This window comes from Grammomys surdaster, unplaced genomic scaffold (assembly GCF_004785775.1).
Source record: "Grammomys surdaster isolate TR1022 unplaced genomic scaffold, NIH_TR_1.0 251, whole genome shotgun sequence".
Taxonomy (NCBI): Eukaryota; Metazoa; Chordata; class Mammalia; order Rodentia; family Muridae; genus Grammomys; species Grammomys surdaster.
In genome coordinates, this window is record NW_021604692.1 from 799,305 (window position 1) to 807,098 (window position 7,794).

Consider the following 7,794-nt stretch of genomic DNA (forward strand, 5'->3'; position numbering starts at 1 on the left):
CAGAATCCGAGTCCAAACCTTTGCCAGAATCCGAGTCCAAAACGTCACCAGTATAAGAGTCCAAAATTTTCACCAAAGTCCAAGTCTCACAAATAACCACCAAACCGCTCTCCACACTAGAAGGACAATATCTAGCCCTGGGCAGTACATTATATGGGCGGGTGTCTGTCAATTATCACAGTGGTACTTTGTGAGGTCAGAGCAAGACATGGACCAATGAGGGATGGGCACACTCCTGCCCCAAAGTACTGTATTAGCTACTCTCTAGTTACTGCTACCAAGTACCCAACCAGAAGCAACAGAATGGTTCATTTTGACTCACACTTTGAGGGAACAGGGAAAGCATGGTGTACAGTGTTATTAGCATGTGGCTGTAGACATGGTACTGCTGGTCACCCCATGTCCAATGCCAGGTCAGAAAACTGCTTCCTAGAACTAGAGCCAATCTCCTAAAGCTAGATTCCAGCTTCCCATCACAGTATCACCAGATAGAGACCATGTGTTCAGACACAAGTGTCTATAGGGGATTTATTAAGTACAAACCACAGCAAGAACTGTCTCCACTTTAAAGGTAATAATCAGTAATAGGAATAATGATAAGAGAGGCCCCAAAGCTTTATGCTTTACTGGGTATAGACTTGGTACTTACCAGTAAGAAAGTGAACCCAGAGGATGCTCCTATGTCCTTTCTGAGTAGGACCCAAAATCTGTGCTAACAACTGTCTGTTACAGACCTCAACATATCTATGTTCAATGTCACCATTTCTGTCTATATACTTGCTGCCCTGACTATGCCCCTCACTGTCATTGCCCTGCTTTCACAAAATACTCTCTTTCTCACACACCCTAGGACAACTTACTAAAGTATGTGGGACTGAGAGGAAGGGAGTTTGGTCATAGCTTCCCCAAAAGACTCTTATTAGATTTCTCATCAGAGACCTAGAAGCCCAGGAGACAAGGCAGACATCTTCAAGAGGATCAAGACAGAAGAATGTCAGCCTAGAATCCTACAGACAGCAAAAGCTGTACGCATGGGAGACAGAGATCTTCATATGCCAAAGTCTCATCCTGTTCTACAAGGAATTGCCATAGACTGGGAAATTTACAAACAACATAAATTGATTTCCTGTAGTTCTGGAGATGGGTAAGTTAAGAACAGGATATTCAGGATGTTTGCTGTGTATTAAGGGCCAGGATGCTAAGGGTACATGAGGGCTTTTTCCTTGCTCTAACATGGCATTTTGTTGTGTACTCTCACATGGTCCTGGGAAGGGCTAAACTCTCTTTCACTTCTTTTTCTTTTCATATATGTATATATGTATATACATATGTATATGTAATGTTATATATAAAGAAATATATGCATGTTATATATGTGTATTTAATGTGAAAATTCTCTCACCCCATCTGCCCTCTAAGAGGGTTGGAGTTAGTGTTAATGTTAAGGTTATGGCTTAACATCCCTCCTGCTCTAGCTTCCTCCTTTCCTGGGGCATCAAGCCTCCACAGGATCAAACACATCCCCTACCACTGTCACTTGGAAAGGTAGTCCTCTGCTGCATATGTAGTAAGGACACAGTTATGTATACGCTTTGTTTGGTGACTTAATCCCTGGGAGCTCTGATGGGTCTGGTTAATTGATACTGTTGTTCTTCCTATGTGGTTGCAATCCCCTTCAGCTCCTTCAGTCCTTCCCCTAGCCCTTCCATAGAGGTCCCTAGCTCAGTCCAATGTTTGCCTGTAAGTATCTGCATCTGTGTCAGTCAGATGATGGTTGAGCCCTTCAAAAGACAGCCATGCCAGGCCCGTGTCTGCAAGCACAACATGGCATCAGCAATAGTGTTGTTGTTTGCTGTCAGGCCCTATACTATAGGGGACACATTCTTTCATGATGGTGAACCCCTAGGTTGGCACCACAAAGGCCTCAAGTAGGACTGAAGATTCAACATAAATTTGGAGGGACATGTGTTCCAACACCAGGCCCCTAAAACTAGAGCTGGTTACTATTAAATATGAAATACCTGAGGAAAGTCATTGCAGTTCCACTGACAGACATCAGGCAGGGTCTCAAAGACAAAGTAGAAAGTTGTTATGTAAGTTATTAAAGTTGTCATTCTTAAATGAGGAGCTCAAGGAGCAGGATAAACCATTTGACTGAAAGATTGATATGAATGGTGTTTGTTTGTTTGTTTGTTTGTTTGTTTTTTTGAGACAGGGTTTCTCTGTGTAGCCCTGGCTGTCCTGAAACTCACTTTGTAGCCCAGGCTAGCCTCAAACTCTCGAACTCAGAAATCCGCCTGCCTCTGCCTCCCAAGTGCTGGGATTAAAGGCATGCGCCACCACCGCCCGGCTAGATATGAATGCTTTAATGACTAATAGACACTTGAGACATACATAGAGCAGGTGAATTCTGAGAGTATCTTGCCTGACAGTCAATGGAGTCCATTTTTATAACCATTAAGAAATTTTATCTGGCCCTGTCTCCTGGGAAGCTTGTTTGGTCTGTTATTTGAATAGTTAGGAGGACAGACAACTATAATTTATGACGTGGTTGGCTTCCTTTTCTGAAACTGACCATTGGGTAAGGCACCCAGGGCTTTTTGAGTTAGATCCTAAATACTTGTAAATGGCATCACAAACACTGTGAGGCTTTAAGTGACAAGGAGCTAACCAACAGAGTAGGAGATTTTGCCTTTTATTTAGAGAGACTTAGGCCTATATTGTCTGCATTAGGAATAATGAGACAGCGAGATTATCCAGCTGGAAATGAGCGAGGGAAGAGACTAGACAGGCTGGGACCCAGACACTGTGTTGTTGGTCCTATTACCCCTGTGTTGCCTGTGAGGAAACCCCACCCACAATGTATGTCATCCTGTAAGCAAGGCTTCACAGACTTGATATAAGGTTGCTCTCTATGAGAGTCACTGGGTAGAGGTTGGGGAAGGGGCAGCCTTGGCTAACAGAGAAGAAGAAAAAGTGATATTCTAGATGATAAAGATCATTGTAATAGTAACATTCTTTAACAATATTTGAATGCACAAGAACTAAAGGTCAAATTCTTACATGTATCAATTGTTACCACAATAGTATTTCTTCCTTTTTAAGCTTTTTTTCTGTAATTTATTTAAGAATTCACTTTATATCCCAATTGCAGCCCTCTCTCTTCTCTTCCAAGTCCCACCCTCACACCCTTCTACCCCCCCCATTCTCCCATCCCCTCTGTGAAGGGAACGCCTCCACATGGGTACCAAGCCACACTGGCATATCAAGTTGCAGCAAGACTAGGTGCATTTTCTCCCACTGAGACAAGACAAGGCAGTCCAATTAGGGGAAAGGGATCCAAAGGGACACAACAGAGTCAGGGACAGACCCTGCTTCACTTGTTAAGGGACCTGCCAAGGACCTGCCCCAGGCACTGGTGGTTCTTTCTATTCTCTCTGGAAGGCAGCTGATGGAAGGAATAATTGGCAATGTGCAAAATGTTTTTTATTGTAAATATTGCTCAGTTTTAATGAGGTTTACATGGGTTTTTTTGTTTTGTTTTGTTTTGTTTTTTTTTGGTTTTTCGAGACAGGGTTTCTCTGTGTAGCCCTGGCTGTCCTGGAACTCACTCTGTAGACCAGGCTGGCCTCGAACTGAGAAATCCACCTGCCTCTGCCTCCCAAGTGCTGGGATCAAAGGCGTGCGCCACCACCACCCAGCGAGGTTTACCTGTCTTAACTCCAAGTTACTCTGAGGCCAGCAGCTGCAAGCCTCTGGGTGAACTAGTACCTGTTGCTTAACAGTGGGGGGTTAGGTAAAGGGCTTATTGCTAGGACTCCTTTCTCTCATGCCCGGAAGCCTCATCTCACACTTACAGAATGAAGCACTTTTATACATGCAAATATGCATAGACACTCATACATCCACACACATTCATATACATACACAGATTCATACACTCCTGTTGGGATTTGTCTCAACAACTTACATATACACACACCTATATTTACGTGTGTATGTGTGTGTGTGTGCATGTGTATGTGTGTGTGTGTATGTGTGTGTGTATGTGTGTGTGTGTATGTGTGTGTATGTGTGTGTGTATGTGTGTGTATGTGTGTGTGTGAGTGTGTGTGTGTGTGTGTGTGTGTGTAGTGGGTGGATTAAAAGCTTTCCATGAGCACCTTTAATTGAGCAAGTCCCAGCACAAAGAAAACTCACTCATTCTGGATGAAAAATAAGCACCTCCTGCAAGAAGAGCTGCTGCTCCTGCAGCCCCAGGGGCTGCTCCAAATGTACTGTGTCTGCAAAGGGGCCTCAGACAAGTGCATGTTCTGTGCCTGATGTGAGGAACAGTGCTGCCCCCACGTGTAAGTAGTAGTACTGCACCAACCCAGAGTCTTCCCATACAGTTCCACCCTGTTTACTAAACCCCATTTTCTACCAAGTATATGAATAATAAAAGCCAGTTTGAGAGAGAGAGAGAGAGAGAGAGAGAGAGAGAGAGAGAGGAAAAGCTCCAAATTTTACTGCTAGAGAAAGAAAAATGTTCTGCCCTTTTATTGAGTAAGAAAAAGCCCTGTCCTTGTCAATGAGAAGAAACTTACTGTTAAGAAAAAAACTTATCTCATTGTAAGAAAAGCCTTCCTGCTGCTTTCTGCTGTATTCTGCTGTCTCTCTGTGTGTCCTATCTTGCCTCTCCTGTCTCCTCAGGCCTGTTATATTCTGCTATGTTCTGCTGTCTCTTCTGCTTCTATTTTTCTTCTACTCTGCTTCTCTTCTGTTCTCCTGTCTGTTATTTCTCCTCTCTTCTTAGTATCATTGTTTCAAGTACTTTTACTTTTTTTAAAGGATACAATATCACATAGTATTCTCAGCATCTTTTTTTAAAAGTTCACAAGTTCAAACATAAATTAAAATAAGTTACAACAGAGATGCTTACATGTGTTTCCATTCAGAGTTGTTACCTAACTAAATATTCATTATGTCATTAGCTCTATAGGTTCATTTAAAGTTTAAGACTACAATTCTTATGTCTAAGTTAGCATTAGAGTTTTATATAGGTAAACCCAGTTTATATTTTATCTTCTATTCTTGCACCTACAATAAATCATCTATTTTCTTTTATAATCTTTAGTTAATAATATAACAGCCTAATGCTTTGTATTCCTTAATCATAAATCGGTCTGCTTTCTGTCTTAGAGAAATTAGCCCATGACATATGAAGAATTGGAGTGGCAATTACAGTCTTTCTATAAATGATTCAATAATTACTAGTATAAATGTGGGGCACAAGGGAGTTGTGTGAACCTCACTCACAAGGAGAAACAAAATAGACAGCAGGTTGTTTGCTGAGCACAGCAGAGCCGTTCTGGCTTCAGGACTATCTTCAACTGCCCTATAACACTCCTGGAGGCAGACCCAGCACCGTGGACAGATCCTTTCTCTGCTCAGCTTCTACAGTCTACGGAGGCTGGATGGTCTATGTGTTGCTTCCCTGAAATACACAGTATCTCTCTATCCTCCTATGGTGTGGGCTCTGTGGCTGCCTATGAAGAGCGCCAGCTGGAAGCATTATACAAAAGTCACCATCAGACTCACAAAATAGATGAGGCCTAGGATGGAGCCCTTTCTCTCTCGGTCTCTGCAGCTTCTGACTACTTACTTGCCTCATTTACCTCAAGTCTAGTCACCAACATCTCTACACTTCCTTTACACCTAGAGCTCTGCACTCAAGTCTTCCAGATTGAAGGTGTGTATGTGATAGGCCATGGTGCTGGGGGGGGGGGGAAGCATGGGAGATTGAATGTATGTATCTGATAGGCCACAGTGCTAAAAGGGAGCACAGGAGTCTCCTGCCAGAGCTGCTCAGGAAGTGACCTTGAAGTGGGGTTGGGGATGGGGTGGGGCTCAAGTTTGAGAACTGGGTGAAAGCCAACAAATTTGTTGAAATAAATTCCGAAACGTGGCTCTAACTTGTTAACTTGTAAATTCCTTGGCCTCCTGTAGTACCCAGAGTGACATTGCTGGCCAGAAGACAGGCATCAAATGCAAAATCTCTTCACCACTGCTATCTCTGGCTATACCAGACACAGGAGACAATGACAAAAAAGTTGGAGTATGTGTTGCTAACCATAGCACCACAGGATGAGTTGTTCTACTGTGGGAAGAGTCTCAGAGCAGGCATGCCCCACTGTAGGTGGCACTTCAGGATGAGTGTGCCCCACAGCTGGCAACACCTTAGGATGGATAGGTTGCCCTGGTGACCATTAATAATTCCAAGTACAGCATCTCTGGGTAAGCATACTTCACTGAATACAACACCCCAGAATAGATCCCAAAACTGTGAAAATAAAGTCTGCCTCTTTACACTATTTCTCTATTTGTGGCAACAACTGAAGGTATAACTCGCTCTCCTCCTGCCCTCATTTCCCCTCCACCTCTCCCCTCGAATCCCATAGTTGGTGTGGAGCTCATTGCCATTCAGAAAGGACATTACCCTCTGCTGTGACTTCCTCTTCCCAAGGTGGCTGAGGGGATTACATAATATGACACTGGGGTTTGTCATTCCAGTGATGCCAATGCTTGCTATGTCTTCTGGGTTAGGAGGAAGGGCTGGAAATTCTGCCATTCAGGCTTCATACTAGGTCCCCTCTATTTTGTAAGCCTGACTGTAACTTTTGTATAGTGTTCCTAGCTGGTGCTCTTCACAGGCAGCCACAAAGCCCACACTACAGGTCTGTGTGTGTGTGTGTGTGTGTGTGTGTGTGTAGATTTCTCTGTAGATCCCTGACTGTCCTGGAACTCACTCTGCACATTAGAGTGGCCTCAGAGATCCACTTGTCTCTCTGCCTTCCAAGTATTGGAATTAAAGGCACACACCACTGACACCCAGCTCTTCCCATCCTTCCTTTGGATATATCCTTCTTCTACCTTTAACAGGTGACTTGACACTATTTCAGTGGAAACATTTTCGGTTACCTGCCCTCAGCTGACAGAATCTACTCAGAAATTCCCTTGCCTCTACTTTCCCAGAAGGGAGATATGCAGACTTTTAAAACAAACCCTACCAGTCTGTCTGTGATCCCCAGAGCCTCTCTCCAGCAGAGTAGCAATTAGCCAGTAAGTGCAGAGCGACCTGGAATAAGACTAGTAAAATAGGGATGGTGTGTGTTTTGAAGTCTGAAAAGCATAACATGCACTTTAGCTGGACTGTTCGAGGAGTAGTCTGCCCTGGAAGCCATGGGTGATGGTGATGCTGATATGTGTGTTATCCTGGGTAAGGTGGTGGTGGTGGTGGTGGTGTGTGTGTGTGTGTGTGTGTGTGTGTATGTCTGTCTGGAAGCCATGAGTATTGTTGTGTGGAGTACCCTGGATATCTGGGAGAACATGTGGAATGGAATGACTGGAAGCTCGAGGTACTGGGGTACACCTCATACCTGAATGGCAAGAGAGTCAGCTTTAAATTGAAATCAGAATCTGACCACAGGAGGAGCTGTGGGTGGAGCTATGTGTGGAGAGACAGCAAAGGTAGAGGCTTGGTCCAGTCTTTCCCCAAACTGCCAAGCTAGGACTTTTTTTTTTTTTTAAATAAAACTGGGGTTGAACCTACGGCCTCACATGACAGGCAAGTACTCTGCCATTGTGTTACTCCTCAGCCTTTTAGCGTGGATACATTTTCTCACAGGGTTTAGTTTTGTTTCCCAGACTGACTTTGAATGTGCTCTCCGGGGTCACTCTTTCTGTCTCAGTCACCTGAGAAGACGGGGTGGCAGGCCTAGGTTGTACTTTTCATTGGACATGATCCTACTGAAT